Consider the following 27,417-nt stretch of genomic DNA (forward strand, 5'->3'; position numbering starts at 1 on the left):
GGCTTTTTGGTTCGCATGTTGGCCTTAAACAGTGTGTTCCGGATCCACTCATGCTGGAAAGGTGGAAGATGATCTCTCCAGTGACTAGGAAGCTCAGCTGGTGGCTGATGATGAGGAAGAGCTGGTGTCTGTGCTGTTTCCGCTGATGGAGACGGACCGGCACAGGCCTCTGAGTGAACAGTAACATAAACAATATAAGGATGACTGTTATTTGATAGTAATATGCCATAAATGCAGTCCACAAACAGCCGGCGAAGCAGTAATTTTAAACAAGTATTAATAATAATTATGATTATATTTAGGAATAACAGTGAAGAAAATGGTATTAGTGTCAAGAAGCAAAGAACACAGTGTACACTTTATTGATGTAAGGAATATGGGATCAATATAGCTCTTTGAGAATGAGGATTAGATGGAATGAAAGAAGGAAAATGAGTCGTGATGAATTCAGTAAAAAAAAGTATGATGCCCACAGACATGAAGCATGCACACAGACACAATAAGGAAAAACTGTTCCTCTAATTATTAGAACAATGAATCTCCACCATCCTGTCTGCTCAGGTTGAGTGAGTGAGAAGAGCAAGCAGTGTGAAAAAGTTATCCAGTGATTGTTTAGCAACAGGTAAGTTCGGAAACGCAAATAAATACACTGACACCTTTGGACATCCTTAAGGTTTGGAAGAAGTGCACTCAAAGAATGCCTCCCGCTTGAGGCATGATGTCACATAATTCTGTATTGTAAACAAAAAATATTTAAAAATGTTTATTTATTTTCAAAAATAATGATTCTCAGTGGGTTTCCACAAAACATTCTTATAATATTTGCATTTGTGTCATATGCCACACCTGTATTTAGCTGTGCTTCACATTGTGATGCAGCAAATACCAGCTCCTCATCATCATCTTCAGCAGTGGGAATGGAAGTGCCTGGAGCACAAATGTTAAAACTATTACTGTGATCAATACATGGAGACAAACATATGTAAGATGTTGCTTACTTACCAGTAGCGAAAAGCTGCTTTCGGACCAAATGTTTGGCTGGGGGTTCTGCTGCCGGAGGAGGTAAAGTGGACTGCAGTAATGGATCTGGAAACAACAAGTGGACAAGTTTGCCATGACGATAAATGAATACATGTAGAACTGCTGTAGGGAAAATTCTATATTTACACTCCTACTCACAGGGTTTAACTGGTGACATTAGATTTTTTGCCAGCTGTGAAGGTGACAAATGTTTGCCAAGCGCCAACAGTGCTTTCACAGTGGCGGTCTGCTGTAAACCAGTTTGGATGGCTGTAGGTGGACGTGCAGAGGCACTAGAGGTTGCAGGTGGACGTGCAGAGGTACTGGAGGCTGCAGGTGGACGTGCAGGCTGATGTACACTGGTGCCCATATCAGAAGCCCGTCTTTTCAGGACATACGCCTTGAAAATGGCCATGTTAGTGTTGGGCCTGGCATCTGCCTTAACCAAGTACCTGATGAGGGATTCGGCCTCATTGCTCTGGTCTTCATAAACATCCTTCATGGACCGGCCCTGAAAGTCACCAAACTCCACCATCAAGCAGCCCTGGTCTCCAGTTGCCCGGGCTTCTGCTTGCATTTCCTGCTTCCTCTTATACTTCTCTACTTCTTCTGCCATCTCTCTAATATGAGAAGTGTACTGTAGGAACAGTTGTTTATTTTCTGACAGGGGGGTTGTCTGCGCTTTCTCACTGGAAATGCTGAGCACCAAATACACTGCGTACCCCAGAGAGTTTTCCAGGAGCCATCTAAATCTCTGACCCTGGTACATCCCAAACTGAAGTTTGCAGTGAGCCAGTACTAAAAACTGGTCACTGGGATCTCCACCGTTTGTGCAGACAAAAGTACTTGCCTCTGCCAGCACCTCCTCCTTCGATTTGGCCCTTCCAGACACCACATTTTGAAGTTGCTTCGCCTCCGCCGATGGCGCCATGAGGAGACGGTTTGATGTTGCTGACTGGCGACGAAAAACGGGGTATGCGTACATTTTCTGAAATGAAAATCCGAAAGAGACTATTACCTGTGTCAATCTAAAAGATACCTGTATGTTAAGTGTGTTACAATAATTTAGCAAACTACACAGCAGGACTTAAATCATGTTTTTCAGGCATTTTGGGTGACAATATGGAAAGAAATTATATGAAATATTAGATATTATTATGAAAATCTTGGCAATTACTACTAACTCCCATTATTCGGTTCTTTTTTCATTACATGTTGCCCCAAGAATACATTAATATGCAAATTAGATACATAGATACATTGTATAAAATGGGAAAACCCGCTTATGGCCATTTTACACACATATTGCATAAAGCAAAATGGAAGTCTATATCAAATCATTCTGTTATCTTTTATAACATAGTTGGGAATCATCTTCATACAAAGTTTGGTATATAAAATCCTGAAACCTAAACAATTTCAGGATATAAAACACTGATATAATTAAGCTATATCCTCCTGAGACCAAAAAAAGTGTAGTTAATTTAGTAATATGTGTGTCATTACATTGTTTAGAGCATAAGAAAGTTTTTTGCAAAAACGTTTTTTTTTTTTTTATAATGTTCATATAGGTTATACTATGTCTTCTGTAGAGGACACTAGGACTCATTTTTTATTATTATTTTATTTAAAGACATGAATAGGCAAAAACAATGGGTTTTTTTTAGATCACGTCTTTTTAAATAAAATAATAATAAAAAATGAGTCCTAGTAGTGTCCTATACAGAAGACATAGTATAACCTATATGAACATTATAAAAAAAAAAAAACGTTTTTGCAAAAAACTTTCTTATGCTCTAAACAATGTAATGACACACAAAATACTAAATTATTAACTAAACTTTTTTTGGTCTCAGGAGGATATAGCTTAATTAGCGGCCGGCTAATTAACTTAACAGTAGCTACATGTTTTCTTTTCTGTATTTTATCATGGGAAAAGTTACAGGTTCACAGGTACTGAAGTAAACCTCTAATATACACGCTAGCTAGCTATATTGGCATGTCTAATTTTCCAAAAATACACAATGTATATGAATAAATATTAAACGATTATACAGTAATGAAGAATAGCCTTACCTGTTGCAAAGATGACAATAATAGGAGCCGCTGATTGGTCAAAAGTACGTCACAGAAGAGAAACACGATTGGTCAAAAGTAAGCCATGGGAGAGAAACGCGATTGGTCAAAAGTAAGCCACAGGAGAGAAACGCGATTGGTCAAAAGTAAGCCACAGGAGAGAAACGCGATTGGTCAAAAGTAAGCCACAGGAGAGAAACGCGATTGGTCAAAAGTAAGCCACAGCAGAGAAACGCGATTGGCTCACGTGGGCTTACTTTGGGCTTACTTTAGCTCAATCGGTAGGAAGCAGCAAGCGCAAGCGAGAGGTAGTGGGATCAATGCCTGCATTCTCCAGGGCTGTCCATCCTTTTTACGCCCCCCCTTCAAGGGGCACTACCTAGATGAGCTCTTGCGGCTCAGTGCTGCCGAAAAAGTTTTTTTGAACGAGGTACTGCACACATTCCTTTGCTTTTTAAGCCCATGTTTCCCCGATTCCGACTCGGTTTGAGAGTGCCAATTTCACCGCCACGTCAGCAGTTGCGCATCACCTCTGTTTTTTCCCTCCCTTCCACAAAGAACCTAAAAAGGTTCCACCGAGATTTGAACTCGGATCGCTGGAGTCAAAGCGCAATTTTTTGATTAAATTAAATTAAAAGGTAGCCAGTGTAAAGTTGCCAGCACAGAGAAAATGCGGCCTGTTTTTTTGTGGTCATTGGAAATCACGCTGCAGCACCTGCACACGTGCTAGGGATCGCGCCTCGTCTTTGTCTTTGAGAGCGATGGACACCTTCTCTCCATCATCGAGGGGAATTAGCTCAAATGGTAGAGCGCTCGCTTAGCATGCGAGAGATAGCGGGATCGATGCCTGCATTCTCCAGTGCTGTACATCGTTTTTACGCCCCCCTTCAAGGGGCACTACCTAGATGAGCTCTTGCGACTCAGTGCTGCCGAAAATGTTTTTTCGAACGAGGTACTGCACACATTCCTGGCAAATGATGGTCCCACCGAGATTTGAACTCGGATCGCTGGATTCAAAGCCCAGAGTGCTAACCATTACACCATGGAACAAACAAACCCTGATAGCTGGCTGTCTGAGAGACAGATAACGATGAGGCTAGGTGGAATCAGGTAGATAAGAGCTGGCGTTTGGTCAATAGACCGCCTCGACTAAGAGAGGCGGACGTGGTTCCTCTGCCGCAACCCGGGATTGAACCAGGGACCTTTAGATCTTCAGTCTAACGCTCTCCCAACTGAGCTAATTCGGCCAGGTACTTGTGCGGTTTAGCCAGCAGTCATGTCTGGGAGACCGCCAGACATTTTCGAGAAGAGCAGAGCGAAGGTCCCAGAGAGAAAATGAGTTGCCCGTACGGGGTTCGAACCCTTGACCTTGGCACTATTAGCACCGCACTCTAACCAACTGAGCTAACCGGCCTCTCTCTGGCTCATTTTATCCCCAATTTCTGATAAATATCCTGGTTGCCCTAAGAGATTAAAAGCAAAGCCTGATAATGGGCTCGTCCGGGATTTGAACCCGGGACCTCTCGCACCCTAAGAGAGAATCATACCCCTAGACCAACGAGCCTAAACATACGTCCTCCCTGCTGCTGCCGGGCCGAAAACATTAAAGCTTGCATGGCTTAAAGCGCAATATTTTAATTAAATCTACAATTAAAAGGTAGCCAGTGCAAAGTTGCCAGCACAGAGGAAATGCGGCCTCTTTTTTGTGGTCATTGGAAATCACGCTGCAGCACCTGCACACGTGCTAGGGATCGCGCCTCGTCTTTGTCTTTGAGAGCGATGGACACCTCTTCTCCATCATCGAGGGGAATTAGCTCAAATGGTAGAGCGCTCGCTGCGTAAAAGAAGGGGCCCAATCTTTGCGCCCCCGCACACAAGCCAAAAAGACGCGAAAAACGAGAATTTGCCCACAAATTTCCCCTGCAACATTATTAGGGCTATATTTTAGTCACATTTGAAACAAGTCACCCTCCGCGGGCTGGATTCGAACCCGTGTTCTGCGTGTGATCAACTGCGCCTGCGTCTTCATTTATCTATGACATCATTATATTGATTTATATTTTTTTGTGTGTATTATTATTATTTTTAAATATTGCACATTACATGTTGTTGATTATTTAATAAAATGAATAAAAATGGAGGGATATGATTTGATTGACATGATTTATCAGATTTGTTTTAAGACACTTCAAATATTTTATTAAATGTTTTTTTTGTGTATATTATTTTAAAAAAATGCATATTACATGTTGTTTATGATTGAATAAAATGAATAAAAATGTTTCTTCAAATATGTGTGTTTTTTGTGAGGGATATGATTTGAGAGATATGATTTATTAGATTACTTTAAGACATTTTAAATGTTTTATTAAAATGAATACACACAAATATTTCAATGGCACTTAAAATGTTTTATTAAAATGAATACACAAATATTTAAATGACACTTTAAATGTAAAAAAACCAATATTAAAATGAATACACACAAATAATGAAATGAGTACACAGACACAAACACACACATATATATATATATATATATATATATATATATATATATATATATATATATATATATATATATAGGACAATATGAAAGACTGGGTGGAACCATGTACAGTAATATATACAAAATATATACAGGAAAAAGCAAATTGTTTATTGAGGAGGTGGAGTTTGGCTTGTATTTTGCTGGCGCTGTTCTGCCAACCAGTCATCTAAAGATTTTCCATTTGAGGCACGCAAGCAAAATGTGGCATTACCATATCGGCTATGGCCAAACTCTTTGGTTTTGGGCTGCCCACATTTGCTGCACATGTTAAAGGTTACCCCTCGCACATACTTCCTCTTATGGACTCCGCTTTCCGTCTCCTGGGCCCGCCGGCGCCTGTTCCTCTGGGTGTAACGGGCTGGGCCTGCACCGGATGTTGAAGCACCAGAAGGTGGAATCACCATTGACACAGTCATGTCTGGGTTAAGGACTAGTGACAATGACCCAGGTGCTGAAATGGGCTGCACAACTCCTGATGCTGTGGGGGCATTTGCAATGGGGCACACCATGGTGGTGGCAGCAGCAGGCCGTCGACCTGGTCGCAGAAGAGGAGCCTGTCCTTCTCGATTTGGCGGAAGGGTAAATGTATGTTTTGGGCGTGAGGTCGATGCCGCTTCATCCAATTTTTCCCTCGGTGGAGGAAGCTGCGTATCAGCCACAGCAATTGGGTCAGGTGGAGTCAGTCCCTGAGCGAGGACACTCATTTCCTGTTTTTTCTGCTGCCGTTGAAACCTGAAAATAAATTACATGTATTATATATATGTTTAAAAAAGTATTCAGTTAATTTGAAGAAAATAATGTGCCTTGCTTACCACTGAATGAGTGTCTTCTGGTTTAGCTCAAACAGCTGGATCATTGTTTCATCCATCAGCCTGTGATTGTTAAGCACCAGCTCTCGGATGTGGTGGTAATCCGAGAGGATTTTAGACCACCTGGGGCGGCAAACTCCAGCCTTCTTGGTCGGCGACTTGTGTAAAGCACACAGCTTTGTACAAATGGCCTCAACCAAGCGGCTGGTGCTGGGCCACTGTGCTGGTCCCCCGGGATGTCCAATCAGACACCGTTTTACACTCTCCACACCCGGTGTGACTCCGGACCGCTTTGGTGCCTTAAAGCGTCCATGTGTCAGCTGAGGCTGATGTCGAGGCTGATAGTTGACCCGCTGTTTGTCTATGTCATGGAGAGCTGTCCACAGCTGAATGGCCTCTGTCACCTGCAGGTCAGTGAGGTAAGGAGCCTCACGAAGAACAACCAGGTAACCTGCCATATCCTGGACCTTGTCCCACCCAGCAATGCCATCGGGCCCAATGACTGCTCCCTAGTAAATTCAGATTAATGTTAATATATGTGGAATAAAACGAGATTGAAATTAAATAAAGCCCTTAAAGTGTTTTACCTGAGCCTCGTCGGAGAAACTGCTTCCAGTGTCAGATGGCTGTGACAACACTGAAGGGGCAGGGGCAAGTTGGTGTCCTTCTCTAGTTGATGTGGATGGCTCAGCCAGTGACACGTCAGCCATTGATACATCAGCCAGTGATGCTGGGGACTGAGACTGAGGCAAAGATGAGGGGCTGTTTGCGAGATCATGGCAGGGGTCATTCTCGTACAGCACTGGAACTGTGATGTCCTCCGTTATCTCTTCCTCAAACCCCTCATCTTGCAGGTCTTGGTCATCAATTTCCTCCACCAGCCTGTCTTCATCCTCTGGGTTCTGGAGCACTGGAGTCAGTGTTTTGCCAGTCTGGCTGTAAAGGTACTCTATTCCTAGCAATTCACCTACGAGAATAAAAGGGGAAAAAATATGTCTTAATATTTTGTCTAGTACATTTAAGGCTAAATTGATACTTAGTAGAGTATTACAAAATAACAAATTAATGAATGTCTTGCCTGTATATGCTCCAGGAGGGCGATAGCGCTCATCCCAGGGCTTCCCAAAGACTGTCTTGCTAAGCTGGTCCACAACCTCTCTCATGGCACTGCCATATGACCGGATGGAGGAGGCTCCTTTTATGGCATCTTCCATCCGGTCATCATTCCAACGCATCAAGCCCTCAAGGCTTGATGCTTGAACCACTGGCACTGGTTCCTAAAAGTAAAAAAAAAAAAAAAAAAAGGTTTTATATGTCACATATGTACAATATATTTACTACACATGAGGTGCTATGAAGTAGCTGGTTACATGTAATAGAGTTATGTAATTACATAAAAAAATTATTGTCATTATAACCAGAGTTATTAGTGATTTGTGAGGCAAGACAGCTTTGTCAATGCTTTTATGACATCAGAAAAGTGTCACAGTGTTGGTTTGTGTTTTCCCCGGGTGTCCACTAGAGGTCTCTTTCCCTTACTGTCACCATTCATTCTGGAACTGCATTTCCCACGATCCTTTGTCTGTTCTCATCACTCATCATTGCACGCAGCTGTTTTCCATTACATTGTTTAGTTCTGTGTATAAATACCCTGTCTGTTTCAGTCCATGTCACGGAGTCGTTGTTTATGTCCCCACACTTCTGAGGTTTGTTTCTGCTCGTTTCTCGTTTTTGTTGTTTTGTTCTAGGATTGCTTATACGGTGTTTGACCCTTGCCTGGACTGGATTACGTGTACGGATTACCCAATAAATATACTGCTTCTGGATCTACTGTTTCCCTGTGTGTGCGTCGTGACAGAACGACTCCGTCATCAAGATCCAGCGGTATGTTTTTTAATATCTCTTCCCCAGCCACCGAGCGGGAGAGAAGGGATTTGTTTGAGGGGACCCGGTTGGTCAAGTTTCGCGGGACCCGTGGAGGTCGCATTGGAGGAGGTGGTCGAGAGGAATTCCAACACCATTTTCCACTCAGGCCCCTCTTCGACCCTGGGCTGGTGCGATCCATTCCAGAGTTTCATCCGGCGCTGCTTCCATCCAGCCCAGAGCGCGCACTTCACCAGCGGAAACGGCGGAGGAGCCTCTAGCCTCTAGCCTCTAGCCTCTCCAATGGCCCGGAGGCCGTGTCCCAGCAGCCCGCCGCTTTTCTGGAGGCTGATTCGGAGATGGTTCACGTCCCGTTTGCCCAGTCAGAGACTGTTCACGTCCCGTTTGCCCAGTCAGAGACCGTTCACGTCGCGTCTGCCCAGTCAGAGACTGTTCACGTCACGTCTGCCCAGCGAGAGACTGTTCACGTCACGTCTGCCCAGCGAGAGACTGTTCACGTCACGTCTGCCCAGCGAGAGACTGTTCACGTCACGTCTGCCCAGCGAGAGACTGTTCACGTCACGTCTGCCCAGCGAGAGACTGTTCACGTTCCGTCTGCCTTCATGGACCTGGACTATCTGGAGCGTCTGGCTCGGATCCTGGACATGCCCGTGTCTCCTGTCCCAGTGCCGCAGCCAGTGTCTGCTGTTCCAGAGCCGGAGCCGGAGGCAGAGCCAGTGCCCGTTCCAGAGCCGGAGGCAGAGCCAGTGCCCGTTCCAGAGCCGGAGGCAGAGCCAATGCCCGTTCCAGAGCCGGAGGCAGAGCCAGTACCCGTCCCAGAGCCAGAGGCAGAGCCAGTGCCGTCTTCCTTCATGGACCTGGACTATCTGGAGCGTCTGGCTCGGATCCTGGACATGCCAGTGTCTACTATCCCAGAGCCGGAGGCAGAGCCAATGCCTGTTCCAGAGCCGGATGCAGAGCCAATGCCTGTTCCAGAGCCGGAGGCAGAGCCAATGCCTGTTCCAGAGCCGGAGGCAGAGCCAATGCCTGTTCCAGAGCCGGAGGCAGAGCCAATGCCTGTTCCAGAGCCGGAGGCAGAGCCAGTGCCTGTTCCAGAGCCGGAGGCAGAGCCAGTGCCTGTTCCAGAGCCGGAGGCAGAGCCAGTGCCTGTTCCAGAGCCGGAGGCAGAGCCAGTGCCTGTTCCAGAGCCGGAGGCAGAGCCAGTGCCTGTTCCAGAGCCGGAGGCAGAGCCAGTGCCTGTTCCAGAGCCGGAGGCAGAGCCAGTGCCTGTTCCAGAGCCGGAGGCAGAGCCAGTGCCTGTTCCAGAGCCGGAGGCAGAGCCAGTGCCTGTTCCAGAGCCGGAGCCAATGTCTGTTCCAGAGCCAGTGCCTGTTCCAGCGCCAGAGCCAGTGTTTGTTTCTGTGTTTGTGTCTGTTCTTGTGGCTGTTACAGTTTTGGTGTATGTTCCTGAGCGGGTGTCTGTTCCTGAGCTAATGCCTGTTCCTGAGCCAGTGCCAGTGCCAGTGTCTGTTCCAGAGCTGGAGCCAGTGGCTGTTTTAGAGCCAGAGCCGGTGCCGTCTGTTCCAGAGCCAGTGTCTGCTGTTCCAGAGCCGGTGTCTGTTCCTGAGCTAATGCCTGTTCCTGAGCCAGTGCCAGTGCCAGTGTCTGTTCCAGAGCTGGAGCCAGTGGCTGTTTTAGAGCCAGAGCCGGTGCCGTCTGTTCCAGAGCCAGTGTCTGCTGTTCCAGAGCCGGTGTCTGATATTCCTGAGCCAGTGTCTGTTCCAGAGCCTCTGCCATGGCCGCCCGAAGGGTCTTCACCGCCCTGGCCGCCCGAGGGGTCTGCTACGCCCTGGCCGCCCGAGGGGTCTGCTCCGCCCTGGCCGCCCGAGGGGTCTGCACCGCCCTGGCCGCCCGAGGGGTCTTCACCGCCCTGGCCGCCCGAGGGGTCTGCACCGCCCTGGCCGCCCGAGGGGTCTTCACCGCCCTGGCCGCCCGAGGGGTCTTCAGCGCCCTGGCCGCCCGATGGGCCGTCTGCTTCGCCCTGGCCGCCCGATGGGTCGTCTGCTTCGCCCTGGCCGCCCGATGGGTCGTCTGCTTGTTTTTGTGTTTTCCCCGGGTGTCCACTAGAGGTCTCTTTCCCTTACTGTCACCATTCATTCTGGAACTGCATTTCCCACGATCCTTTGTCTGTTCTCATCACTCATCATTGTACGCAGCTGTTTTCCATTACATTGTTTAGTTCTGTGTATAAATACCCTGTCTGTTTCAGTCCATGTCACGGAGTCGTTGTTTTATGTCCCCACACTTCTGAGGTTTGTTTCTGCTCGTTTCTCGTTTTTGTTGTTTTGTTCTAGGATTGCTTATACGGTGTTTGACCCTTGCCTGGACTGGATTACGTGTACGGATTACCCAATAAATATACTGCTTCTGGATCTACTGTTTCCCTGTGTGTGCGTCGTGACAAAAAGAACTGTAAAAGTGTGACATTTATTAATGTGACATTAATTTAACGTAATGGAAGCAGTTACAGTGCTTATATTTTTTTACAGAAAAATTACTAATCCATATGTATGTAATACCTGGAATAAAACGGTTCAGGTGGAGGTGGAATGACTCCAAGGAGGTAGAGCCTCGAGCACACCTGTAGCAGCACAGCTCCACACCGCCTTTCTTCAGTGTCCCCTTCTTTATGTAGAGCGGAAAGTGCTCTGGGTCTTGGATACACTGTACATGCTTCCGCTGTTCTTTCCATATCTGCTGGATCCGTTCATGGTTCAGAAGTGGAACTCCCAGAGTATCCTTCCCGTCCGCACTGTCAAACTGATCAATCAGTGACCCAATCAATATGGTGGTCTCCTCCTCCCCCCTGGTCCTCCTCCGGCAGTGCAGTGCCAACTCCCTCCGGTTAATGCGAGCACTGACCGCCTTTTCTGAGATGTAGCCAGTCTTCTTTGCTGCCAGCTCACCCTCCTTTGCACGGCGAAGAGCAGCCACATCCTCTGAATCCCACTGGAATATGGACATGGATAGACGTGCCATGAAGATCCCATAGAGCGGATGAGCCTCTGTCGTGACACCTGCAGCAAATCGCCGCATGAAATGCCAGATGTCCAGGCGCACTTCAAGCTCATCCCACTCCGAAAACATGGCCTTCACCTGAGACTGGCCGTGTTGACTGCAGCAATCTCTGTCCACGTACATCACCTTTGGGGATGCCTCTCCTGCCTCTCGGTAGCGCTTCATTAGGCCAGCTGCCATGGGGTCCAGTGCATGTCCCTCGGCGGCTGTTAGGACAGAGACAAGGACTTGGCCGTGTTCGTTACCAACATTTGTGCACCAGGCAGCTGTTCCTGAAGCAGCACCGGCAAGTTTTTTTTGTGACCTATTGAAGAAAAAAAAGATTTTTAAAAACAAAACAAAATAAAAACTCATAACTGTGCATTATGTACACACACACACATATCCATATCTGGACAATTTCTGGATATAAACAGGGCTGTGATACCTTTTTTGTGGAGTCCATCTTGAGAACAGAGCCAAATACAGATGTTATTTTGGCCTTGACCTCGTCCAGTCGCCCCAGAACATCCCTGGCGTACACAGCTAACAGCCACTTATTATTATTATTATTATTATTAGACTTTATTGTCCACCTTGGTGGAAATTTGTCTTTGACTTCTCCAAACATATATGCATCAGTGACACAACAGTTAAAATGACAAAATACACACAGTTTAAAAGTATGACATTACCACCGTCAACATACAACAACAGAAAATGGAAAGCAGCGCAGCCGATTAGAAGTTATATAAAACACAAAGACGCTTTCAGTTTAAATTAAGTTCCTGTATGGCATGGGGAATAAAGGATCTCTTATAAATGTTCCGGCTCGCCCTTGGGACCCTGAATCTACGGCCAGATGGGAGCAACTCAAACTCTGAGTTGAGTGGGTGTAGGGTGTCTGCTGATATCTGTCTGGCCTTCCTGAGTACCGCCCTATCATACACATCCCCAAGCTGCCTTTGTGACTTGGCAATCACCTTCCCTGCAATATTAACAATTTTGGAAAGCTTGTTTTTGTCTTTCACATTCAGATTGCCATACCAAGCTGTTATATTGAACTGTAAAATGCTTTCTACCAGACCCCTATATGCCATCTCAAGAATGTGTTGACTGACCTTGAAGCTCCTCACCTTTCTAATTAAAAACAATCGCTGGTTAGCTCTCTTAAAAATACTCTCTGAGTTAACATTAAAACTTAAAGTGCAATCAATGATTGTACCCAAGTACTTAAAATTTTCCACTACTTCCACAGGCCGGCTGTTAAGTACAACAGGGGTGATGTTACTGGCCCCTCTTGGTTTCGTTCGTATTATAAGTTCTTTTGTTTTAGTCACATTAATTTCCAGTTTAACAGTCTGACACCAGTCCTGCAGTAAAGTGACTTGGCTAAAATAAGCTTCCTCATGTGCTGCATTATTTTCTGTGAGAAGTCCTACCAAGGCCATGTCATCAGCATACTTAAGTAAACTAATATTGGTGCTGTGCACAGTCATGTCATTTATATAGATTGAAAACAACAGAGGTGACAACACGCAGCCTTGTGGTGCTCCAGTATTTATGACAAGCTCATCTGAGTAGACCCCATTCATTAAGACTCTCTGAGGGCAGTCAGTTAATAAACTTCTAATCCAGTGAATGAGCCCACCATTCACATTCATCCTATGAAGTTGTTCTAAAAGAATATCAATTTGCATAGTATTAAAAGCAGATGTAAAATCAATAAAAAGAACCCGAGCAAGTGATTTTGGTTGTTGCAGACGTTTAGCTATTTGATTTACAAGAGTAAGAGTTGCGTCCTCTGTGCCCCTGTGTGACCTATAGGCAAATTGAAGGGGGTCAAGTTGATTCCCAACAGAAGCCATAAGATGGGTGCTGACCACTCTCTCCATACACTTGGCTAAGAGTGGAGTGAGTGCCACCGGTCTAAAGTCTCCAAGGTCTGTAGCCCTAGAGACCTTAGGCACAGGTATTATTGTGGACTTCTTCCATACGTTTGGAAAAACACCACAATTCAGCAAAATTTGGAACAGCTGAGTAAGAACCCCTTTAAGCTGTTGAGAGCATACCTTTAGCACCCTTCCTTGGAGGCCATCAGGCCCAGGGGCTTTGTTTGGTCTGATTTTAGAGAGACACATGGCTACTTCTTCTTCAGAAAGCTGTATATGTTCATAACTACCAATCTGATCACAGGTAATATTGCACCCTATTTTTGGGTCTCTCACATCGTATCTTCCATAGAAAATGTTTAATCAATAACAAATTTGCCACAATCTGCCACGTTTACACTTTGTTTTTTTCTTTCCCTACCCATTATTGTATTTAATCCCTCCCATGCTTGTTTTGCATTGCCTGTACAAAATCTTTGCTCAACCTTATTCTTAAAATCTATTTTTGCTGTAAAAGCTTTACGCTTGAAATCCTTCTCTTTCTCCTTTACTAAGTCAGCTTCTCCTCTCAAAAATGCAGCCCTTTTCTCATTCAGACACATTTTAAGATCCTTTGAGAGCCATGGCTTGTTATTACTAAACACTTGAACTATCTTGGAAGTGATAACAGTTTCTTCACAGAACTTGATATAGCATGTGATTGTGTCTGTCAATTAGTGATGATCAGAGCATGCGTCAAAAAACATGCGCCAATCTGTAGAGTCAAAACAATCTCTTAGCTCCTCCTCCCCATCCTCAGTCCATTGACGTACAGTTTTCAGGAGTGGTTTTTCACGCCTGACTTTCTGTCTGTATGTTGGAAGGAGATGAATGACATTGTGATCGGACTTACCAAGAGGAGGGCGACTCACTGCCTTATATGCGTCTGGGATGTTACCGAAGCACTGATCCAGTATGCGAGTGGAGCGAGTGGGCGTGGTGACATACTGCTGCAGAGTGGGTAGATGAGGTGACAGCTGACATGTGTTGAAATCCCCCAAAATAAACACCGGCTGATCTGCTGATCGGGAGAGAGCAGCATTGAAGCTGTCGGTTATTATTTCCGCAGCTTCTTTGTTATTAGGCCCTGGGACATAAACAAGAATAATGGTGATTTGCCCAAACTCCCGCGGAAGGTAAAACGGCCTGATAGATACAGACAGCAGCTCATAGTCTCTAGTGCACACTCTCTTGAGTACATTGAATTGTGAAGCCCAAGCGCTGTCAATAAACATACAGAGTCCTCCCCCGATGGATTTTTGAGATGACACCTTATCACGATCTGCTCTTATAACTGTAAATCCCTCCATATCAATGCAAGTGCTGTCCTCGTGAAGCCATGTCTCTGTGAAGCAGAGCAAATTACTCCTCCGAAAATCCTCATCAAACCGGAGACGTGTTGTGATCTCATCCAGTTTATTATTTAATGATCTGACGTTTGACAGAGTTATGATGGGAAGCGGGTGTCTGTTTCCTCGCCTTCTCAACCTGTTACGAACGCCCCCCCTCGAGCCTCTTTTTTTCGTTTTCCTACCTTGGGCTTTTCCATGAGGGGTTGATGATACGTGATTTAAGTCCACAGACACAGCTTTATTCCTTAGGGCAAGAAGAAATTCCCTCGAGTATGTAATCAGTGGCGACGTTCGTTCACTTCCTTCATTGTTCCCGGCTAGGGCAAAGTTCTCTCTAACGACAGCATATAGGATAAAAATCACCACTGCGCGCAAGTAATCCATTTCCATGTTGCTTAACTCAAGGACGTGAACAAAACAAAAGTTTACAACACGATAAACGCCAAAAATTCACAAACAACAAACAAACGAACGGAGAAGCACAGGGTCAGCAGCCGTGCCGCGCCCCCTAGTTCAACTTAGGTTTAGGAAGGGCAGGTAAAAGGGGAGGCTCAGCAAACACAGGAGGCTGCACAAGGGAGGAGCTTGTGAATGGTTCACAGGCAGTCAGGTACTGCAGGACACGCTGTGTCCATGCCTCACTGTGTTGTTCCATCAGCTTCTTGTAGAGCTGAGTCACACTGTTGCCCAGTGTCCTCTCCCTCATCATCCTCACCACCCGGTTGTCACATGAGTATCTAAAGAAACAACAGTATAATCATGCAAATGCTTTGGTTGGAAAAAATAACACAAATAAAAGCGCCTGATAATGAATGATTGTCATTATGAATTACCTGTATGTCAGCAAAGCTGGAAACTGACTGCGGTGGCCCATATCCAGCTGTCCTAAGATGTCCTCATTCCAAGCTGGATACTTCTTTTTGCAGCGTTTGCACTCCAGATACTCAGTGGCAAGGTCATACCACCCATCAATGTCCAAGACCTTGCGCACGGTACGGTAAAGTCCTGCCGCTGTAAGTCTGTGCTTACCACAGTCTGGGCGAACGCAGACAAGAGGAAACAACCACATCTTTAGCGGCATCCATAAGAAAATGGGCCGACAGAAGAAGAGGTCAGGTGAGGCGGGTGGCTGGGTGTTTATTAAAGGGGGCTGAGGAGGATACCACCAAAGCTTCAGCTGGGACACTATTTCTGGCTTTTCGGTTCGCATGTTGGCCTTAAACAGTGTGTTCCGGATCCACTCATGCTGGAAAGGTGGAAGATGATCTCTCCAGTGACTAGGAAGCTCAGCTGGTGGCTGATGATGAGGAAGAGCTGGTGTCTGTGCTGTTTCCGCTGATGGAGACGGACCGGCACAGGCCTCTGAGTGAACAGTAACATAAACAATATAAGGATGACTGTTATTTGATAGTAATATGCCATAAATGCAGTCCACAAACAGCCGGCGAAGCAGTAATTTTAAACAAGTATTAATAATAATTATGATTATATTTAGGAATAACAGTGAAGAAAATGGTATTAGTGTCAAGAAGCAAAGAACACAGTGTACACTTTATTGATGTAAGGAATATGGGATCAATATAGCTCTTTGAGAATGAGGATTAGATGGAATGAAAGAAGGAAAATGAGTCGTGATGAATTCAGTAAAAAAAAGTATGATGCCCACAGACATGAAGCATGCACACAGACACAATAAGGAAAAACTGTTCCTCTAATTATTAGAACAATGAATCTCCACCATCCTGTCTGCTCAGGTTGAGTGAGTGAGAAGAGCAAGCGGTGTGAAAAAGTTATCCAGTGATTGTTTAGCAACAGGTAAGTTCGGAAACGCAAATAAATACACTGACACCTTTGGACATCCTTAAGGTTTGGAAGAAGTGCACTCAAAGAATGCCTCCCGCTTGAGGCATGATGTCACATAATTCTGTATTGTAAACAAAAAATATTTAAAAAATGTTTATTTATTTTCAAAAATAATGATTCTCAGTGGGTTTCCACAAAACATTCTTATAATATTTGCATTTGTGTCATATGCCACACCTGTATTTAGCTGTGCTTCACATTGTGATGCAGCAAATACCAGCTCCTCATCATCATCTTCAGCAGTGGGAATGGAAGTGCCTGGAGCACAAATGTTAAAACTATTACTGTGATCAATACATGGAGACAAACATATGTAAGATGTTGCTTACTTACCAGTAGCGAAAAGCTGCTTTGGGACCAAATGTTTGGCTGGGGGTTCTGCTGCCGGAGGAGGTAAAGTGGACTGCAGTAATGGATCTGGAAACAACAAGTGGACAAGTTTGCCATGACGATAAATCAATACATGTAGAACTGCTGTAGGGAAAATTCTATATTTACACTCCTACTCACAGGGTTTAACTGGTGACATTAGTTTTTTTGCCAGCTGTGAAGGTGACAAATGTTTGCCACGCGCCAACAGTGCTTTCACAGTGGCGGTCTGCTGTAAACCAGTTTGGATGGCTGTAGGTGGACGTGCAGAGGCACTAGAGGTTGCAGGTGGACGTGCAGAGGTACTGGAGGCTGCAGGTGGACGTGCAGGCTGATGTACACTGGTGCCCATATCAGAAGCCCGTCTTTTCAGGACATACGCCTTGAAAATGGCCATGTTAGTGTTGGGCCTGGCATCTGCCTTAACCAAGTACCTGATGAGGGATTCGGCCTCATTGCTCTGGTCTTCATAAACATCCTTCATGGACCGGCCCTGAAAGTCACCAAACTCCACCATCAAGCAGCCCTGGTCTCCAGTTGCCCGGGCTTCTGCTTGCATTTCCTGCTTCCTGTTATACTTCTCTACTTCTTCTGCCATCTCTCTAATATGAGAAGTGTACTGTAGGAACGGTTGTTTATTTTCTGACAGGGGGGTTGTCTGCGCGTTCTCACTGGAAATGCTGAGCACCAAATACACTGCGTACCCCAGAGAGTTTTCCAGGAGCCATCTAAATCTCTGACCCTGGTACATCCCAAACTGAAGTTTGCAGTGAGCCAGTACTAAAAACTGGTCACTGGGATCTCCACCGTTTGTGCAGACAAAAGTACTTGCCTCTGCCAGCACCTCCTCCTTCGATTTGGCCCTTCCAGACACCACATTTTGAAGTTGCTTCGCCTCCGCCGATGGCGCCATGAGGAGACGGTTTGATGTTGCTGACTGGCGACGAAAAACGGGGTATGCGTACATTTTCTGAAATGAAAATCAGAAAGAGACTATTACCTCTGTCAATCTAAAAGATACCTGTATGTTAAGTGTGTTACAATAATTTAGCAAACTACACAGCAGGACTTAAATCATGTTTTTCAGGCATTTTGGGTGACAATATGGAAAGAAATTATATGAAATATTAGATATTATTATGAAAATCTTGGCAATTACTACTAACTCCCATTATTACACTTCTTTTTTCATTACATGTTGCCCCAATAATACATTAATATGCAAATTAGATACATAGATACATTGTATAAAATGGGAAAACCCGCTTATGGCCATTTTACACACATATTGCATAAAGCAAAATGGAAGTCTATATCAAATCATTCTGTTATCTTTTATAACATAGTTGGGAATCATCTTCATACAAAGTTTGGTATATAAAATCCTGAAACCTAAACAATTTCAGGATATAAAACACTGATATAATTAAGCTATATCCTCCTGAGACCAAAAAAAGTTTAGTTAATTTAGTATTATGTGTGTAATTACATTGTTTAGAGCATAAGAAAGTTTTTTGCAAAAACGTTTTTTTTTTTAATAATGTTCATATAGGTTATACTATGTCTTCTGTAGAGGACACTAGGACTCATTTTTTATTATTATTTTATTTAAAGACATGAATAGGCAAAAACAATGGTTTTTTTTTAGATCACGTCTTTTTAAATAAAATAATAATAAAAAAATGAGTCCTAGTAGTGTCCTATACAGAAGACATAGTATAACCTATATGAACATTATAAAAATAAAAATAAACGTTTTTGCAAAAAACTTTCTTATGCTCTAAACAATGTAATGACACACAAAATACTAAATTATTAACTAAAATTTTTTTGGTCTCAGGAGGATATAGCTTAATTAGCGGCCGGCTAATTAACTTAACAGTAGCTACATGTTTTCTTTTCTGTATTTTATCATGGGAAAAGTTACAGGTTCACAGGTACTGAAGTAAACCTGTAATATACACGCTAGCTAGCTATATTGGCATGTCTAATTTTCCAAAAATACACAATGTATATGAATAAATATTAAACGATTATACAGTAATGAAGAATAGCCTTACCTGTTGCAAAGATGACAATAATAGGAGCCGCTGATTGGTCAAAAGTACGTCACAGAAGAGAAACACGATTGGTCAAAAGTAAGCCACAGGAGACAAACGCGATTGGTCAAAAGTAAGCCACAGGAGAGAAACGCGATTGGTCAAAAGTAAGCCACAGCAGAGAAACGCGATTGGTCAAAATTAAGCCACAGGAGAGAAACGCGATTGGTCAAAAGTAAGCCACAGGAGAGAAACGCGATTGGTCAAAAGTAAGCCACAGGAGAGAAATGCGATTGGTCAAAAGTAAGCCACAGCAGAGAAACGCGATTGGCTCACGTGGGCTTACTTTGGGCTTACTTTAGCTCAATCGGTAGGAAGCAGCAAGCGCAAGCGAGAGGTAGCGGGATCGATGCCTGCAATCTCCAGTGCTGTCCATCCTTTTTACGCCCCCCTTCAAGGGGCACTACCTAGATGAGCTCTTGCGGCTCAGTGCTGCCGAAAAAGTTTTTTCGAACGAGGTACTGCACACATTCCTGGCAAAAGCAGGTCCCACCGAGATTTGAACTCGGATCGCTGGATTCAGAGCCCAGAGTGCAAACCATTACACCGTGGAACCTTGGCGTGTGTCAACTTTTCCCATGAGCAGCAGAGATTTAAGTCATTGAGTCCAAAAGCACGATAGCAAGGAGCAAATGAAGCCTTTGCTTTTTAAGCCCATGTTTCCCCAATTCCGACTCTGTTTGAGAGTGCCAATTTCACTTTCACGTCAGCAGTTGCGCATCACCTCTGTTTTTTCCCACCCTTCCGCAAATAACCTGAAAAGGTTCTACCGAGATTGGAACTTGGATCGCTGGATTCAAAGCCCAAAGTGCTAACCATTACACCATGGAACCAACACTTCCTGACAGCTGGCTGTCTGAGAGGCAGATAGCGATGAGGCTAGGTGGAATCAGGTAGACTAAAAGAGGCGGACGTGGTTCCTCTGCCGAAACCCGGGATATAAATATCCTGGTTGCCCTAATCAGGCTGAAGAGATTAAAAGCAAAGCCTAATAATGGGCTCGTCCGGGATTTGAACCCGGGACCTCTCGCACCCTAAGCGAGAATCATACCCCTATACCAATGAGCCGAAACAAACATCCTCCCTGCTGCTGCCGAGCCGCAAACATTTCAGCTTGCATGGCTTAAAGCGCAATTTTTTGATTAAATCTACAATTAAAAGGTAGCCAGTGCAAAGTTTCCAACACAGAGGAAATGCGGCCTCTTTTTTTGTGGTCATTGGAAATCACGCTGCAGCACCTGCACACGAATAATGAGAAGCTTACTTACAGGAGCCTGGTCTGCAACACTGGACCCAGTTGATGTTGCAGGAGCAGAGGCAGCACTTGGCTGGACAGAAGGCTGTGGAGGATACTGCAGAGGAGGCTGAACAGGGCGCAGAGGAGGAGACTGCAGAGGAGGCTGGGCAGGGCGCAGAGGAGGAGACTGCAAAGGAGGCTGGGCAGGGCGCAGAGGAGGAGACTGCAGAGGAGGCTGGGAAGGGCGCAGAGGAGGAGACTGCAGAGGAGGCTGGGCAAGGCGCTTCAGGCCTGTGGGTGGCTGTAGTGAGGATGGTCCTGGTGCAGAGGGACAGGGGTTGAAGGCCTTGCTGGAAAGATGGGAGTTGCTCTTTCCAGTGGACAGGAAGCTCTGCAGGCAACTGGGACACCTGGCCAGGGGTCCACAATGCTGGAGGAGCAGGATAAGGGGCAGGAGCAGGGGCAGTAGCACGAGCCGGGGCAGGAGCAGGGCCTCTCGAGCCTGCAGTGGCTGGAGCGTAAAAAAACACAACAAAATTATCTTATTGTTTTAGACTTTCACTGCATGACTTTCTCAGCTCTGCTGGACAGCTACTGCGATTACAAGGTTTACTGCAAAGCATGTATGATTAGTAGAGAGATGACATGATCATGAAAAGATGGAAGGAAGCAGTGAAAATCATCCTGTTTTTCATCCAAGCACCATTAGAAGACATACAAGAAGAAAAAAAGATGGGATCAGCCAAGTGTGAAGCGAAGCAGACCAAACACTACAACAGCCACTTATTCCAAGGGGAGTGGGGGAAGTGTGAGATGACAAGAATGAGCTTTAGTCAGTGATTACGATAAAAAATGAAATAAAACCTTTTACATACACCTTTAAATTATCTTTTTTCCTTTGAGGATGTTCACTCAAAGAGTGAATGTAGATTGACACCTGAGAAGTGCCATTCCTCTGTGTTGTGAAATAAAATAATATGTCATTTAAAAAATACTGTTTTGTTTTATTTGTAATTGTTTGTAAAATATTGTTTAAGATTTACATACCTTGAGGAAGTTGTTCCTCAGCTTGCGAGGCTACAGTTGCCATCTCCAGGTCATCTTCCTCCTCAAAAAAATCCGTAGCAGCAGAGTCTGTAAAATAACATAAAACACTAAGCACATGTCACCAACACACTTGTATGCGTTAAGTGATACTCACCACATGTAAAGAGCTGTCTCCGGGCTGCGGACTCAGACGCAGGATGTACACGTGGTCCTGCAGCTGTTGAACACGTATTTTCGTTAGACATATATACTGCATAATATATACTGTAATGATTTTAAAGCTTGCAAATCACTTACAGGGTTTGGCTGGAGCCAAAATCTTTTGTGCCAGCTGTGAAGCAAATAAATGCTTCCCCCGCGCCAACAGGGCCTTCACATTGGTCGCCAGCAGTGGGCTGTTCTTAGTGGCAGTAGGTGGAGGAGGAACAGACACAGTGGCAGTGGGCACAGCAGCAGTGAGGACATATGCAGTGGGCACAGTGGTGGTGGGCACGTGGGCTGGAGCCTGCCTCTTCAGCACGTATGCTTTGAAAAGGGCCATATTGGTGTTAGGCCTGGCCTTTGCCTTCTTCAGGTAGGTGATGAGAGCCTGGGCCTCCTTGCTTGGGTCCTCATACACCTCCTTTATTGACCTACCCTTAAAATCCCCAAACTCCACCATCAGACACCAAGAGTCTCCTGTCCTGTGGGCATCCTGCAGCATGGCCTGTTTTTTTCTGATACACCTCTACAGCCTCGCCTACCTCCCTGATCTGCGAGGTGTATCTGAGGAACAGGTGTTTGTTGTCCGACAGCGGGTTGTCCCTCTCCTCCTCCCCCAAAATGCTGCTGACCAGATAGCAGGCATACCACAGTGAGTTCTTCAGCAGCCACAGGAACCTCTGACCCTGGTGTTTCCCAAACTGGATCTTGCAGTGAGCCAGAACCAGGAACTGGTCTCCAGGATTCCCTCCATTCTGCCTCACAAAGGCAGTGGCCTCAGCCAAGACCTCCTCTTTACACCTGGCCCTCCCTGCCAACACGATCTTCCTCCTATTGGCCTCCTCAGTTGGCCCCATAAGGAGTCGACCCTCAGAGGTTCTTCGTAAAACCGGGTATGCATACATAATCTGAAAGGACACAGGCATAAACAGAACGTTACATAGCTGTCATATTCCAACTGAAAGTATTTTACTACAGCATTTTTTTTATGTAATTAATTATTATAATATTATAATAATTAATGATTATTATTATTATGAGCATAAGCATTATTGTTTTTTATACAACTGTGAATCACTTTGAATTGCCTTGTGTACAAATTGTAAATAGTGTGATGAACTAATTAATAAGAAAATAAATAACACTTCTTGGTACAATCTTGCTGGTATCATGCCATGCTTAAATCGTTTTGTTTTGTTTAGCTTTTGTGGCAGAGATTACTAAGAAACACCAAATATAACATAAAGGCGTTTATGACAATTCATAATAATATGATCATCAAACAGATCTAAAACTTAAAATGGTATATCAAATCGTTTTGGTATATCTTTTATAACATAGTTGAGAATCATTTGTTGAAACAAAAAAACACTTGTTTTTGCCTATTCATGTCTTTTTAAATATGTATAACATAGTATTTAAAAAGATAACATAAATATGTATACTGGTGTATAACATAGTATAGTATAACATATATGAATTAAACTTTTTTTTTTAAAGGTTTTAGTAAAAATCTTCTTGTGCTCAAAATAATGTAATGAATGACAAAAATGAGGATGGAGGAATCGAATGAAAGTTTTTTTATACATTGGAATACTTGATCACTCGAGCGTCACTTCATAGCGTCATCAGCAGCGCTCAAAGGATCTGCCCTCATGTTGTTGCAGTTTGTTTATTTAAGAAATTCATAATAAATAATAATAAAGCAAGATACCCTGTTGAAATATGTGTAATGTGTGGTTTATATAAACTGCAAAGGTAAAGTATACTTTAAAACAGATTGTGACCGATGTGAAGGGGGAGGAGAATGTATACGTGCGTCACGTTTAGTCAATAAAACACTTCCGCATAGGATACACCTGTGTATCCTCGCTCATGACTCCTCTGAAAGCCTCCTCACTCCTCGATCCTCGCCTCCTCGCGGTGCAATTAGATAATTGAGATGTCCTTCAAGATGGCTGAGCTCGATCGGTTTCCGGGTCATAGGATGGAGGACAGAGGAACGAGGAGATGAGGAGGGATATTGAGAAGCACCCTATGTTTCCCCAATTCCGACTCGGTTTGAGAGTGCCAATTTCACCGCCACGTCAGCAGTTGCGCATCACCTCTGTTTTTTCCCTCCCTTCCGCGAAGAACCTAAAAAGGTTCTACCGAGATTTGAACTCGGATCGCTGGATTCAAAGCCCAGAGTGCTAACCATTACACCATGGAACCAACACACCCTCCCAGCTGTCTGTCTGAGAGGCAGATAGCGATGAGGCTAGGTGGAATCAGGTAGCCTAAAGGAGGCGGGCGTGGTTCCTCTGCCGAAACCCGAGATTGAACCAGGGACCTTTAGATCTTCAGTCTAACACTCTCCCAACTGAGCTATTTCGGCCAGGTACTTGTGCTGTTTAGCCTGGCAAATGAAGGTCCCACCGAGATTTGAATTCGGATCACTGGATTCAGAGCCCAGAGTGCGAACCCTTACACCATGGAACCTCGGCGTGTGTCAACTTTTCCCATGTGGTGCAGAGATGTAAGTCATTCAGTCCAGAAGCGCGATAGCAAGGAGCAAAAGAAGCCTTTGCTTTTTAAGCCCATGTTTCCCCAATTCCGACTCGGTTTGAGAGTGCCAATTTCACCGCCACGTCAGCAGTTGCGCATCACCTCTGTTTTTCCCCTCCCTTCCGCAAAGATCCTAAAAAGGTTCCACCGAGATTTTAACTCGAATCGCTGGATTCAAAGCCCAGAGTGCTAACTATTACACCATGGAACCAAAACACCCTGCTAACTGGCTGTCTGAGAGGTGGAATCAGGTAGAATAAAAGCGGCGGAGTTTGTTCCTCTGCCGAAACCCGGTATTGAACCAGGGACCTTTAAATCTTCAGTCTAACGCTCTCCCAACTGAGCTATTTCGGCCAGGTACTTGTGTGGTTTAGCCAGCATGGATGTATGGGAGACCGCCCGTCATTTTCGAGAAGAGCAGAGCGAAGGTCACAGAGAGAAAATCAGTGGCCCGTACGGGGATCGAACCCGCGACCTTGGCGTTATTAGCACCACGCTCTAACCAACTGAGCTAACCGGCCTCTCTCTGGCACATTTTATCCCCAATTGCTCAGAGATATCCTGGTTGCCCTAATCAGGCTGAAGAGATTAACAGCAAAGCCTAATTATGGGCTCGTCCAGGATTTGAACCCGGGACCTCTCGCACCCTAAGCGAGAATCATACCCCTAGACCAACGGGCCGAAATATACATCCTCCCTGCTGCTGTCGGGCCGCAAACATTTCAGCTTCCATGGCTTAAAGCGCAATTTTTTGATTAAATCAACAATTAAAAGGTAGCCAGTGCAAAGTTTCCAGCACAGAGGAAATGGGGCCTCTTTTTTTGTGGTCATTGGAAATCACGCTGCAGGACCTGCACACGAATAATGAGAAGCTTACTTACAGGAGCCTGGTCTGCAACACTGGACCCAGTTGATGTTGCAGGAGCAGAGGCAGCACTTGGCTGGACAGAAGGCTGTGGAGGAGACTGCAGAGGAGGCTGAGCAGGGCGCAGAGGAGGAGACTGCAGAGGAGGCTGGGCAGGGCGCAGAGGAGGAGACTGCAGAGGAGACTGGGCAGGGCGCAGAGGAGGAGACTGCAGAGGAGGCTGGGCAGGGTGCAGAGGAGGAGACTGCAGAGGAGGCTGGGCAGGGCGTTGCAGTCCTGTGGGTGGCTGTAGTGAGGATGGTCTTGGTGCAGAGGGACAGGGGTTGAAAGCCTTGCTGGAAAGATGGGAGTTGCTCTTTCCAGTGGACAGGAAGCTCTGCAGGCGACTGGGACACCTGGCCAGGGGTCCACAATGCTGGAGGAGCAGGATAAGGAGCAGGAGCAGGGGCAGTAGCACGAGCCGGGGCAGGAGCAGGGCCTCTCGAGCCTGCAGTGGCTGGAGAAAAAAGAAAAAACGTACCCACTTACAGGGTTTGGCTGGAGACAAAATCTTTTGTGCCAGCTGTGAAGCAAATAAATGCTTCCCCCGCGCCAACAGGGCCTTCACATTGGTCGCCAGCAGTGGGCTGTTCTTAGTGGCAGTAGGTGGAGGAGGAACAGACACAGTGGCAGTGGGCACAGCAGCAGTGAGGACAGATGCAGTGGGCACAGTGGCGGTGGGCACGTGGGCTGGAGCCTGCCTCTTCAGCACGTATGTTTTGAAAAGGGCCATATTGGTTTTAGGCCCGGCCTTTGCCTTCTTCAGGTAGGTGATGAGAGCCTGGGCCTCCTTGCTTGGGTCCTCATACACCTCCTTTATTGACCTACCCTTAAAATCCCCAAACTCCACCATCAGACACCAAGAGTCTCCTGTCCTGTGGGCATCCTGCAGCATGGCCTGTTTTTTTCTGATACACCTCTACAGCCTCGCCTACCTACCTGATCTGCGAGGTGTATCTGAGGAACAGGTGTTTGTTGTCCGACAGCGGGTTGTCCCTCTCCTCCTCCCCCAAAATGCTGCTGACCAGATAGCAGGCATACCACAGTGAGTTCTTCAGCAGCCACAGGAACCTCTGACCCTGGTGTTTCCCAAACTGGATCTTGCAGTGAGCCAGAACCAGGAACTGGTCTCCAGGATTCCCTCCATTCTGCCTCACAAAGGCAGTGGCCTCAGCCAAGACCTCCTCTTTACACCTGGCCCTCCCTGCCAACACGATCTTCCTCCTATTGGCCTCCTCAGTTGGCCCCATAAGGAGTCGACCCTCAGAGGTTCTTCGTAAAACCGGGTATGCATACATAATCTGAAAGGACACAGGCATAAACAGAACGTTACATAGCTGTCATATTCCAACTGAAAGTATTTTACTACAGCATTTTTTTAATGTAATTAATTATTATAATATTATAATAATTAATGATTATTATTATTATGAGCATAAGCATTATTGTTTTTTATACAACTGTGAATCACTTTGAATTGCCTTGTGTACAAATTGTAAATAGTGTGATGAACTAATTAATAAGAAAATAAATAACACTTCTTGGTACAATCTTGCTGGTATCATGCCATGCTTAAATCGTTTTGTTTTGTTTAGCTTTTGTGGCAGAGATTACTAAGAAACACCAAATATAACATAAAGGCGTTTATGACAATTCATAATAATATGATCATCAAACAGATCTAAAACTTAAAATGGTATATCAAATCGTTTTGGTATATCTTTTATAACATAGTTGAGAATCATTTGTTGAAACAAAAAAACACTTGTTTTTGCCTATTCATGTCTTTTTAAATATGTATAACATAGTATTTAAAAAGATAACATAAATATGTATACTGGTGTATAACATAGTATAGTATAACATATATGAATTAAACTTTTTTTTAAAGGTTTTAGTAAAAATCTTCTTGTGCTCAAAATAATGTAATGAATGACACAAAAAATACTAAATTAACAACAACAAAAAATGGTTTAAGGAGGATATAGCTTAATTAGCGGTCGGCTAATTATCTTGACAGTAGTGACAATTTTTTTTACTGTATATCATGGTAAAGTTGCAGGTTCACATGTACAGAAGAAAACGTGTGCTATTACACGCTAGCTGGCTTTATTGCCATGTTTAATTGTCTAAAAACAAACACTGTTTATGAATAAATAATGATCGATTATAGAGTCGTGAAGAATAGACTTACCTGTTGCAAAGATTGCAAAGATGACGATAATAACAGCGGTCGCCGATTGGTCAAAAGTAAGCCACAGGAGCAGAGCCAGGAGAGAAACGCGATTGGTCAAAAGTAAGCCACAGGAGAGAAAGGCGATTGGTCAAAAGTAAGCCACAGGAGAGAAACACGATTGGTCAAAAGTAAGCCACAGGAGAGAACACGATTGGTCAAAAGTAAGCCACAGCAGAGAAACACAATTGGCTCAAGTGGGCTTACTTTGGGCTTACTTTGGCTCAATCGGTAGGAAGCAGTAGGCGCAAGCGAGAG

General features: G+C 44.9%; 7 non-coding genes across 7 annotated transcripts; all 7 read right to left on the reverse strand.

Moving 5' to 3' along the window:
* Nucleotides 1-4,074: 4,074 nt before the first annotated feature.
* trnaq-uug (transfer RNA glutamine (anticodon UUG)) lies at nucleotides 4,075-4,146 on the reverse strand. Its single transcript has one exon. It is a non-coding gene; the product is annotated as a tRNA-Gln (tRNA).
* Nucleotides 4,147-4,588: 442 nt separating this feature from the next.
* Nucleotides 4,589-4,660, reverse strand: trnap-agg (transfer RNA proline (anticodon AGG)). Its single transcript has one exon. It is a non-coding gene; the product is annotated as a tRNA-Pro (tRNA).
* An 18,957-nt stretch (nucleotides 4,661-23,617) lies between these two features.
* Nucleotides 23,618-23,689, reverse strand: trnaq-uug (transfer RNA glutamine (anticodon UUG)). Its single transcript has one exon. It is a non-coding gene; the product is annotated as a tRNA-Gln (tRNA).
* A 90-nt stretch (nucleotides 23,690-23,779) lies between these two features.
* Nucleotides 23,780-23,852, reverse strand: trnaf-gaa (transfer RNA phenylalanine (anticodon GAA)). The gene has a single exon. It is a non-coding gene; the product is annotated as a tRNA-Phe (tRNA).
* A 451-nt stretch (nucleotides 23,853-24,303) lies between these two features.
* trnaf-gaa (transfer RNA phenylalanine (anticodon GAA)) lies at nucleotides 24,304-24,376 on the reverse strand. Its single transcript has one exon. It is a non-coding gene; the product is annotated as a tRNA-Phe (tRNA).
* A 93-nt stretch (nucleotides 24,377-24,469) lies between these two features.
* Nucleotides 24,470-24,543, reverse strand: trnai-aau (transfer RNA isoleucine (anticodon AAU)). The gene has a single exon. It is a non-coding gene; the product is annotated as a tRNA-Ile (tRNA).
* An 88-nt stretch (nucleotides 24,544-24,631) lies between these two features.
* On the reverse strand, nucleotides 24,632-24,703 carry trnap-agg (transfer RNA proline (anticodon AGG)). Its single transcript has one exon. It is a non-coding gene; the product is annotated as a tRNA-Pro (tRNA).
* Between the last annotated feature and the right edge of the window lie 2,714 nt (nucleotides 24,704-27,417).

The sequence above is a fragment of the Siphateles boraxobius genome, unplaced genomic scaffold (genome assembly GCF_051911475.1).
Source record: "Siphateles boraxobius isolate OS27281-9 unplaced genomic scaffold, OSU_SipBor_1 269, whole genome shotgun sequence".
In the NCBI taxonomy this organism is placed as follows: domain Eukaryota; kingdom Metazoa; phylum Chordata; class Actinopteri; order Cypriniformes; family Leuciscidae; genus Siphateles; species Siphateles boraxobius.